Source organism: Zootermopsis nevadensis, unplaced genomic scaffold (assembly GCF_977971745.1).
Source record: "Zootermopsis nevadensis isolate Lab colony 2312 unplaced genomic scaffold, Znev_1.0 Znev_ptg000093l, whole genome shotgun sequence".
NCBI classification, from domain to species: domain Eukaryota; kingdom Metazoa; phylum Arthropoda; class Insecta; order Blattodea; family Termopsidae; genus Zootermopsis; species Zootermopsis nevadensis.
The window spans coordinates 140,141-151,725 of NW_028259224.1; the positions used below are offsets into that span (position 1 = coordinate 140,141).

Genomic DNA, 11,585 nt, shown 5'->3' on the forward strand with positions numbered 1-11,585 from the left:
ACACCAAGAGAATTCAATGGATGTCATGGTATTGGCCAAATTTTATTTTAGATTTTAATTGAATTATTCTTATTACCAGATGCCATACTGCCACAACAAGCTGGTTCAATTTCACTGTCAAATGAGATTACTTCATCAGAGACACTCTTCAAAATTAGATGTTCTCTATTTCGTTCCTCAAGTTTCAACTAAACGTAACTTCAATACATATGTCAGTTTCTGTAAACATACGACGTAGGTCATTTACAGTATTCAAACTTCCAAAACAACAAAAATCACGCAACTACAAACAATGAATGAAGTATTATTTGTTGTGGCAACATTGCGTGTTTCATCTAGCTTACATTCAGATGTCACTGACAAGACATCATCCCCATGTGATCTTTTGGTAAAAATAACTTTCATAGGGTTGGTAATCTTAATTTCAATTTCGGAGTTGTGTGTGTGTTTGCTTACAGTTCAAAAAAATATATTCTAATTCATATGAAATTTGAAGTGCTTCTTCCTGGAAACCAAGAAGATATTTTAGAAAAGTCAAAAACTCAGTCCTGAATTTGAGTGCTGGTGATGGTGCTTCCTGTTGCTTGGAAACTAGACATGAAAGGACAGTGCCATGACCGAAATTGCTTTTTTCAATAAGCAGACCACAGTAAAAATGGCTGCAACTCCAAAAACAGAGATACGGGTGAGAAATGGCCAATGAATTTTGCTTACAAAACATCTTGTTCCTGCTCATAAGGTTCTTTTACATGCCCTAAAACTATGACATGAGACCGCCGGCTTTACTTCCCCTCTGAAGAAAGTTTTATCATCCTTAAAAGTCCACCGACCTTGGCTGGGTTTGAACCCGTGAACCTTGGGTCCAGTGGCGAAAACGCTAACCACAAGTCCACTGAGGGCAACTTAAAAGTACAATAGTCAAAACAAACAGGTAAGCAGATTAATACGGAGCAATCACATTATTACACATTATCAGACTTTCATCTCATCATGCTGACTTAAGAAGCAAGTAATGAATTCCCTATTTCTACCTGCTGACTCAGACGACTCCACCTTGATGTAGTAGCCTCCACATCTGATTTCACTGTCTGTGACATGATGCCATCATCCACAAAATGACGTCCAATATCCTGGATCTTGGCCAGGCGAGCTTCTGGATGATTTCGAATGTAGTTTTCAAGGTCCTTCAAAAGAATTGCTAAGTCATTTACTTTCACAAAACATAAAAGTAGCTATAGTGACTTCGAAAGCGATCCAGGAATGACACTTTTTAGGATATAAGCCAAAAGACCGATCATTTGCAGGAATTCCATAATCTTCAAACACAACTCCATATAAATTGTTTGTTCTTTAATGTGTTTACTCATCAAGGAGATGTGCAGAAGACTGAAATAAGAATTATAACCTTGCAAGCTACCCTGAAAGACCATTTCCTCAGAACTCACTCTGATCCATAAATTTCAACAAGAGATGTGAAAATGAATATAAGCCAGTTCAGAATGTAACTGCTACATAGCCTGCAGATATGGAGTCTTCTCAAAGGTTTCAAACTCAGTTATTCTGACCGAGGTTTTTTGTGGGTCTCCTTAGTATTTTCACATAAATGCAAGAAAACTGCCCTAAAGTAGACTCTCCCCTCAAAACTACCCTACTCCTATTCATTCAGTTACGAGGGAAAAAATGTGTTAATGCCTGCACTCATCAACTTCACAGTAAATAGTCTACATGCATTATCCTCAGAAGATAAATTTCAGATTCACTGAATATGTAACATTTGAGGTTTCCACAGTGACAAATCCAAAGACAATGATCACTGGTAAACTTATACCAGACCACAGAAGACAGCCATCTTATGTCTGGTCATCTGACTAAGTGATTTCCCTAATCGCTTCTCTAGTTTGTCCAACCAATCCATTTCTTGGGCAAACAAAGCTGATTACGGAAAATTCTCATATTTTATTCAATTACAGAAATTTCAAAAAAACAAAAACAGATGATAGCTGAAAATAAACTATAAACTCTTGCCTGACTTACAACATAACGTAAAGTCACCTGGTAATTAAACAATATCTTACTATTAAATAACACACGTAACATTTATGCACACTGAGCGGAAACACAGTGAGTATGCATATACTGAAAAATGTGAAATGATTCAGCATCTGTGCATCAGTCACCAAGATCCACTTATCATCTGACTTACTCATCACCCAGATGATGGAGGCTGCAAGCATCTCAGCAATATTATGGTAAAATTAGGATGAGCGAAGAAACATAACCAGACTTTTTGGTAAGTTTGTTGAAGGAATCTGACTGATGAAGAAATGTGTGTCTTCCAAAACAATTCATTGAAGATGTCAATGGAAGCCCAGTGACTCAGAAACAAAAAGATCACAACATCAAAATGCTGATACGTTTTTCTAATTTCAACAGAAACATCCATTATAAAACTGTTAATATAAAAGTACACATATATAAACAGTTCCGTCAGTACAAAGTTCCTCTGTTACGGATGATGGCACAGTACAATCTGTTAAATCATTCTCCATAAATTCAAAATCGCAGGTTGTATCATTTAGAGGTTATGAATCTCGATGTAAGGTCATGTGTCGTACTCGCGATTTACATTTCTTAAAAACTTGCAGAACATAAATCAAGTTCTGTATGAAATAAGCAATATTGCTATAGACATCTGCAACATTTCAGAAATATCTTTGACAGAAGAAACAATTAGCAGACCTCAAATAGGTAAGTGGTTTCAAAAGTTCAAAAAAATAAAATGACTTTCATCGAAGATACTGAAATTTTACAGAAACCATCCGACAGTAAAGCAGATAAAAAGTTATACAAATTAGGGAACTTGTTTACAAATAAATCAGACATCTCACCAAATGTAAGTTAATAAGGATGGATCGTCATTCTGATACAAAATCTTAAGAACCGACATACTGCTGCAAAATTTGTGTCTCATCTGCTGACTTACAAGCAGAAGTAGAGTCAAGTCGATATGTCGAAACTCCTGGAAAACTTCAGAAAGAACCTTATTTCCTTTCCAGTGATAAAACAATGGTTCATGGGAACACCAAAACAAATCTTCAAAATTAATCATAAAAAAAGGCCAGACGAGTTCGCTCAAATGCAAGGAGCACGTAGAATGTCCTCCTCTTTTGATGTAAACAGAAATCTGTATTGGGAGTTTATTTCATTTATAAGTTTTTCTAAATAAAATGTTGTGATTGCTTTCTTCACTCTGTTGTTTGTGCAGAAATTTCTGACAACCATTCCGGCTGTTGTGCATTTCTTAACATATTCCTCCGCATCTAGTATTGTGCGACTTTTTGTTCTTCCAAAAACTCAATTTAGAATTCAAAGCGAAAAGGTTCGATGACATCAATGAAATAAAGGGGACAATCAAAGACTAACTAACCAACCAGATGGCTTACCGAACCCGAAGGTTCATCACCGAATTAACCAAAGCCCTCCACCGGACCCTGTCCTGGGCCAACAAAATCCAGTTTCCTTCAACTCCTATCTCCCATAGATCCTGCCTGACATTATCCTCCCATCTACGTCTAGGTCTCCCCAGCGGTCTCTTCCTTTCAGGTTTCCCAACCAGTACCCGGTGCACACCTCTTGTCCCATCCATGCGCGCTACGTGTCCCGCCCATCTCATTCTTCTCGACTTAATCACCCTCACAATACTGGGGGAGCAGTACAGATTTTTAAGCTCGTCATTATGCAGTTTTCTCCACGCCCCATCGTCTTCCCTCTTAGGCCCAAATATCCTCCTCAACACCCGATTCTCAAACGCCTGCAATCTGTGTTCCTCCCTCTGAGTGAGAGACCATGTTTCGCACCCATACAAAACAACAGGCAAGATTATTGTTTTGTATACTTTAATTTTCAGGTTCTTAGAAATCAGACGGGAAGACAAAATATTTTGGACTGAGAAGTAGCAAGCATTTCCGGAATTTAATCCCCTCCTAACTTCCTCACGAGTATCATTTTCATTTGTTATTGTTGTTCCCAAATATTTGAACTCAAAGACTAGGTTTTCAAAATTCCACAGCAGCTTATGAAATTACAGAAGCTCGGTACTTGCTGTAACAGGTTTGAAAGGGTACTTCCAGACAGAACAGCATCGAATAGCCAATAAGTACCGAGATAAAATTTCAGTATGGAAATTTAACTTGTCACATCTCGTGACACTGGCTATTAATGAAACAATAGGAATGTGATTCCTCACAGAAACTGCAGGATACAGAATGCTGGATCTTAAATGTAACAAAGATAATAAATAATAAATATGAGGACAACATGAAAATAAATGGTTACAACATTTAGGAAGAATGCACGAGAACAGAATTCCAAAGCCACTTTATCAACATAAATCGAAGAGTACAACAATCCAGGAATGCCTGAAAAAAAATACAGAATAACTTTAATCCCTGTATATGGGGCAGGCCAAAACTTAATCCATAATGTTGACGTTGATCACGATGAGACGAAACACCTTCGAAAACCAAAGATGATAAATTCAAGTTTTAGATCCTTTACAGCAACACATTCATAAAAACAGGCGAAATCTTTGGCAAGACGAGAGGACAGTGTTACTTTTGACAACTTATTCCAGTCCGAAAAAACAAATAACAGTGTTCAAACATTTACCACAAGAAAAAATCTTAAAGAAATTTCATTTTCAATCATCTGGAATAAATTCAGAGCCATGTGATTATAATAGAATTTGTCAGAATATGTAAAGTCATAAGGGGCGTAATTTAAAGCTGACCAATTCATTAAAGCTTTGTGAAAATAATATTTTTTTTTCAGCCTACTTCCCTTTCTCATCTATCTAAATGCTGCTCTACAAACACAGAAATATGGACAACTGTCCCTCCCCTAAACTCGATCGGAGGTTAATTTTTCAATTGCCCTCGTAAAATGATTTCAGTTTCCAGAGTCAGCATCAGAAGCAGGGGATTTTGAATACAATTGATTTTACTGTTCAAAAATGTGTAGGTGAGAGCCATCTGCAAATAACTGCACGGCTACATAAATAAAACAGAAAAGTAGGCTTTATGAGATGGTTCTTTATAATGAAAATCAAAGGTTCCTCAACAGCTTACTATGCTAATCATTCCACTACCAAAGGGCACAAGTGACTACTTTATTCCAGCAGAGTTATTAGGATGTCTTCCAACGACCCCTCCACACATGTGCAAATGCACAGAGGTTATATCAGTTATGGTTTCAGGTGGAGACAAACACATACGAAAAGTTAGTCGTTTGATAAACAATAGATAAGTACAAGATTTTCATTTGAAAACCAAACACAAGAACACAGGAATACTTAGGAGGAAAGTACTGAAACGTTAGGTGAGAAGTAATTTTTCTGTAGCTTTCAGGTTGCCCATAATGTTACAGATATTGCAACACATCTACATTTCAAAATTTGGAACCTTCAACTATTTCCAATACTGAAAAAAAATTTGAAGAAGTCTTCATACTTCCTGCTGTGAGAACCTCAAATCTTACAGAAAAAAATATGTAACTAAAATCTGGCACAGAAACAAGAAGCATGTTATTTTTATTTCCAATAATTTCTTAAAAACAATGAATAACAGTTCTAAATCAAACTATTTCAGTAAACAAAATGACCACATTAACTTAGATTGTAAGAAACAGCTGATTCCCTCACGCACTGAGTTAGCGATGCACAATCACTTACAACAGCAATTTCTACACTTACCTCTAAATTCACCATATTCTTGTGAAGCTTCTTTAAGGATCTTAAACTTATTGCAGCTTCCATCTGTTACATCACTCCATTTGGCATTTAGATGTGTGAACTTCCTTGCAACATTCTGAACGCAGTTGCCTTCACTGCTCTGCAAAACAGATCACTTCCTGTGAAACACAAAATTAAGGAGAAACAAAAAAGCTGTACATATAACAGAATTATGATGCCAGTTCAATAAGTTCCAATAATAAAGTTACTGCAGCAATCGTGGGCACTGAAATGAGAAACTAGTAATTTCTTATATGAAGAAGCATCACTGGGAAACATGTAATGTGCTGCATATGACACATGCTTCACAAGTATGTCCGCTAGACAGTGCCGAAGTATAACGTGGTTAATTTTTATGTCAGTCGGGAATTTTTGTAGTCAGCTGTCAAAATGTCAACATCAGAACTTACGTAAATAAAGAACAACAAACAGTTGTCTTTATTCAAATGCTTAGCCCTCACACAAACGCTGGTTCTTAATTGTAGTGAAAATAATGTTCATAAATTGAAAAATTGGTATAAATTTACACAGTTCATTGTGTGATACATTCCTAAGAAACATGAATGTTTTGTTATAAAGATTTATAAACTTAATGACATGACTGGCTACACATGTGACAGTGAAAAATCTCACTAGGAGAGTAGCAATAAACTTTAAGAGGAAAATCGTTTCTCTTCTATGGACTTATGAGGTATCAACTGTCAGTCAGAATAATACGATAATGACAGGGGAACTTTGGTAATTAGACACTAAAACTGAAATGGAGGTGTCTCAACAGCAGTGATATCGAAAGGCTAGCAAGATGTGAGCATACTAATCCAAGTACATGAAAACAAATTAATATGTTTTGTTAATGGAAATACATCGCAAACAGCCTGTAGAAAATTTACATAGACTCCACTGTATTTTCTGTTTTTGTCTTATTATTCAGTTATAAAATTCACAGCTACAATAATTAATTTATAAGGGTCTTGGATAGAAATCACCAAAATTCTTCTCTCTGTAATACAGCCTCTTCCTTCAGAAACAGAAACTTGTTCAGCTGATCATAAATTTGATTATTCTTATGAGAGTTGAATACTCATCACTGTGATCACAAAATCCTGTTATTTATTCTGAGTCACTTCAAAGCAGAAGTCATGTATAATGTATGAAGTCCTGAAGATTATATAAATTGTATGAAATGACACGTTCGAAATTGTTCTTACTTTACGTCCTCCACACAAGGGAAAGATGACACACATAAATTCAACACACGCTCAAATAACAAAATATTAACTTGCACGCCGTCGCAATATATGACAGAAAAGATACACAACAGTTACGCCATTATCTCTTACGCAGGGATGGCAACATCTGAAAAGCAGCGAACACATCCCGCCATCGCGGGGAATGAGGGATATTCAATTATCATTCTTTGCGTACTGTAACAGACTCTGCTGCCATCTACCGACCACGGATCTGAAGTAGATCTACGTTGAAGCACAGTCCATTGACCTGCTGTTTGAAATGCTGCCTGCAATACCTCACATATTGTAATATAGCTGTGTGTTGGTTGTCTTAATAACCTTCCACATTAGCCATTAACCCCCAATATTATGATGCTCAAACCTTATTACACAAGTCTTATAGCATCAAATATTCATGGCAAATGGCTAATAACTTACAAAACACAGAAATACACACAGTAAGAAAACAAATTCAATAAGTCAAAAAATCAAAAAATGCTTGAAATTGTCAAAAAAGCGCACAAAACCAAAAAAATCGAAAAAATTCACTTTAAAATTTTTTTCCCTAATTTTCAAATTTTTTTGGTTTTTACGCTTTTCAGACAATTTCCAGCATTTTTTTATTTTTTTTTTAAAAAAATCAAAATTTTCAAAAAATCAAGAAATGTTGGAAATTTTGAAAGAAGCGCACAAAATCAAAAAAAAAAGTTTTTACGCTTTTCAGACAATTTCCAGCATTTTTTGATTTTTTAAAAAAATAAAAAAATCAAGAAATGCTGGAAATTTTGAAAGAAGCGCACAATATCAAAAAAACGTTTTGGTTTTTACGCTTTTCAGACAATTTCCAGCATTTTTTGATTTTTTAAAAAAATCAAAATTTTCAAAAAAACAAGAAATGCTGGAAATTTTTAAAGAAGCGCACAAAATCAAAAAAATTTGGTTTTTACGCTTTTCAGACAATTCCCAGCATTTTTTGATTTTTTTAAAAAAATCAAAATTTTCAAAAAAACAAGAAATGCTGGAAATTTTTAAAGAAGCGCACAAAATCAAAAAAAAATTGGTTTTTACGCTTTTCAGACAATTTCCAGCATTTTTTTAAAAAAATTTAAAATTTCAAAACTAAAGTTGGTACCTTCCTAATTTGACACAGGGATGATTAAAAAATCTACTGTGTGTTCAGTTACAGACAAAAGCAAGAAACCGCTAGGACTCTGTGGACCACAGTTGGTGAATGGGAAAATTATGAAAAAACAACTATGCTGGCAGTTTTAACGAGACAGTAGTAGAGATGAGCAGTGATAAAGGCGGGTTTTCACACTGGTAAGTAAAGCACCTTTCTTTCTGTTTCTTATGCTCAAATGTCCATATGAAGAGGGCTTAAAATGGTAAAATTAATATTTTATGTTGTTAAATTATCTCTGTTTACAACTGATCTATCTTCTGCCTGTGAAAGACTAAACAAATAACTGCTAAACTCTGAGACTACACTGGAAAATTTCCAATTGCAGGCACGTAACAGAGGAAAAGTATGTCGTATCTTTCTACACACGGTTGTGACTGTTTAAGCGGAAGGGAACTTAGCTGCCTTGATACAGTTGAAGCAGCTTCTCTGATCTTATTGACCCTCGTTACAAATTCTGCTGCGCGATCTCCTCCAACATCCTAACAAACGAAACAAAATTCATATTAGGCAATTGCTTGAGATCCCTAACTATCTCTAGATTGCAAAATAAAATAATGAAGATAAATATTTAACCAAGTGGATCGAGAAGATGGCAGTCACTCAACAGGTCAATAAATTATACGCCTTTTACGAGTTCAATCCAATCCAATACAACCTATTGTCTGTGATCCATTTCAAGTAACATCCCATCTATACCTGTTCTCCTAAAAGGGTTCTTCCTTCATGTTTCATGACTAAAATTTGGGTGCTTTCCCTATCTTCCTCATTTGTGCTACATGTCCTAATAAGCTGGTGCTCAAAATTTTAAGTTTGGATTTATTTCATAGTACCCTTGAACCGTGCTCCAAGCCAGTCCATGGGTCCATATTCAACATATTCGGACTAGAGTTGACGAAAAGCCAGAAGATATGGCTTGAAACCCAGGAGTCTTTCATCAACATCAGTCGCCATGAAAGTCTCACTTTATACATATTTGGACTACCCCACCACACCTGGTGGAATACTATGGAACTATGTATATCCTATACAGCAGAATGCTTAAACCTTTCTGATCATTCAATCTATTTTTCCAAAAGACTAAGAGTCGATGAATGTCAGAAACAATCACTTATTCAACAGCTGTAAAAACATGCGTTACACTACCCTCTAAGATGAATCTTAAGAATAATATTTGGAGTCGAAACTGGACAAAAACAGATAATAGAGTATTTAATTATGAGATGCTACACACAGACATTCAGATAAATAAAAAAAAATCTCCAACAGAATTTGCACAATTAGACACTTTGCCGTCATGAACAATCTTCTCCTTAGAGTCTTTCTGGAAATGTTGAAACTGTCCACATACATCGTTCCATTTCTCGTTTATTTTTCTAACTGTACGCTCAGTATCACCACAACCAATTTTCAATCTCTGAAGTTCTGTACATTTCTCATTCAGTCTTGCAATCTCTTTTCCCTTTCTTTTAAAACTCCTCCTGGAAAGCCTACAAAATGGCATACATTGAAGAACGGTGTCATATGTTGAACTCGGCAAACGATTACAGTGCTATAAAGAATAGGTACTACCTTCATCTGAACCTCCTCATTATTTGCTTGTTCCAACCTTCTTTTGGCATCCTTTAACCACATCTGTAATTCAGCCACTAACTTCTTCTACTCTTTTGATTCATTCTCACATTGCCGAGCCCCACTTTCCTTGCCTACAGACAAAAATAAAGAAAAATTAAAGAAAAATTTCATTCTAGCATACAAACAGTTTATAATGTAGGGGACTGATGATTCCTGTCTTTGCCCAATGTTCTCCTACTGATTCACTCCTACAAAAAACACGCCCTGAGATCAAACGTAATGGGTCCGTGTGCATGCGTGTGATTAAGTATGTATGTATATATTTATTTATGTACATACAGTACACAGAGTGTCTCACCTAACTTTGAAACTTCAAATATTTATCTAATTTTAACACGTACAGGAAAAAGTTTCAACTAAAATGTACACAGTGTCTAATGGGGGTATACATTAAGCAATAAAATATTAATTATGGAAGTGCTCTTAAGATGTTATTAAGGTTACATTCCTTTCCTTTAAATAGAAACCTTTTAATTTTTAAGCCAGAATTACAGCCAGATTTGAGATGAATTCATGTTTGATGATGTCACCACTCAAAGTATGAGACAAAGGCATCAATACATGCCTACATTGAAAGTTGGAATGTTCATACAAAAATTTACAGTAATAACTATTCAAAATTGTAACTATTGTTATAAATACACTTTCAGATGCATTAAATTAAAGAGGAATTCACAGACAGCTGAGGTTAGAGGCACATCACACAATACAACTATTTAGAGAGTTACAACTTTAATAAAAGTTTATCAATTATAAAGTTAAAACAATGAAATTCCTAAATTTTTCGATACAAAATAACGACATCCTTTTCAAGAGTCCATGTGGCAGGAGAAGAGGGCAATCACCCTGATTATGTACACAGCAAGGACCAATCAAACAATGGTAAACTTCTACCAGACTACACAGTGCTACAGCCCAGAACACGGACATCTTAATTATTTTGCATCTGTTTGACTGTACTTTAAAATGAGCTCAATTTTTTTTACTTTTTATAGAGCCACAAACTACCTACGTCTGCAACAAATTAATCTTGTTTGGAAGGAAAAATCAATTTCATGCATTCACATTTGTCAGTGCAAGTGAGAGATGAAGAAAACTTTTTCGAAACCTCAAATAGGTTAATAAGATGCTGTACTTCCGAACAATTTATGTATCATATTATTGCAGGTACTGACTTCAACACCAAATCATCAATAAATTAAATTTAAATATGGGTGGAAGAGGACAAAGGAATTTGAGTGGGCATCAAATAAATATCGTATTCAGATTAGTAAAATGCGATTACAGAGAACACATCTGTAATTCCTTTCTAATGCTGCCACTCCTCTTTTTATATTTGACTGTAACTCCTGCTATTAATCAACATGATATAACAACTCATGTTTACTGCAAGGAACATTCTGATTTTGCCAGAACTACTTTTCACAAATGTATCAAAAAAGTAAGTCAGTTTACTACATTTTTCAATGGATATTTCAAAATGGATGGTCCAGAAGCAAGTAAGAGGGAGCCAGGATTCAGTTTGTGCATAATGTGTTTTATATTACTAAGAATATTTTATATTAACAAAAATTAAGCAAATAAAGTATTTTTACCTTTGGCATTTACTTCACAGGACCAAATTAATAAGAACCTGAGTTTTTTCTGTGAGTTTCATAATGATTGAGTCTGAGATGTCCGTATCATTACGATATTTAAAGTAGTAATGAAACTTAGAATCCGACATCAAAGTGAGTCCCAATCACTGCCTTAC

At 35.2% G+C, this 11,585-nt stretch overlaps 1 protein-coding gene across 12 annotated transcripts in view; it reads right to left on the minus strand.

Moving 5' to 3' along the window:
* LOC147870837 (structural maintenance of chromosomes protein 6-like) overlaps positions 1-9,903 on the minus strand; it is a 31,438-nt gene extending 21,535 nt beyond the window's left edge. For 6 of the 12 annotated variants that reach the window (XR_015533116.1, XR_015533122.1, XR_015533121.1 and 3 more), the window contains exons 1-2: positions 5,750-7,529; positions 1,032-1,184 (exon numbers count right to left, since the gene is read on the minus strand). The gene's annotated coding sequence lies outside the window, so the exon portion shown is untranslated. Of the gene's footprint in view, positions 1-1,031; positions 1,185-5,749; positions 7,540-9,769 lie in introns of those variants that run through there. The other 6 variants (XR_015533119.1, XR_015533120.1, XR_015533117.1 and 3 more) reach the window with 6 other exon arrangements.
* Between the last annotated feature and the right edge of the window lie 1,682 nt (positions 9,904-11,585).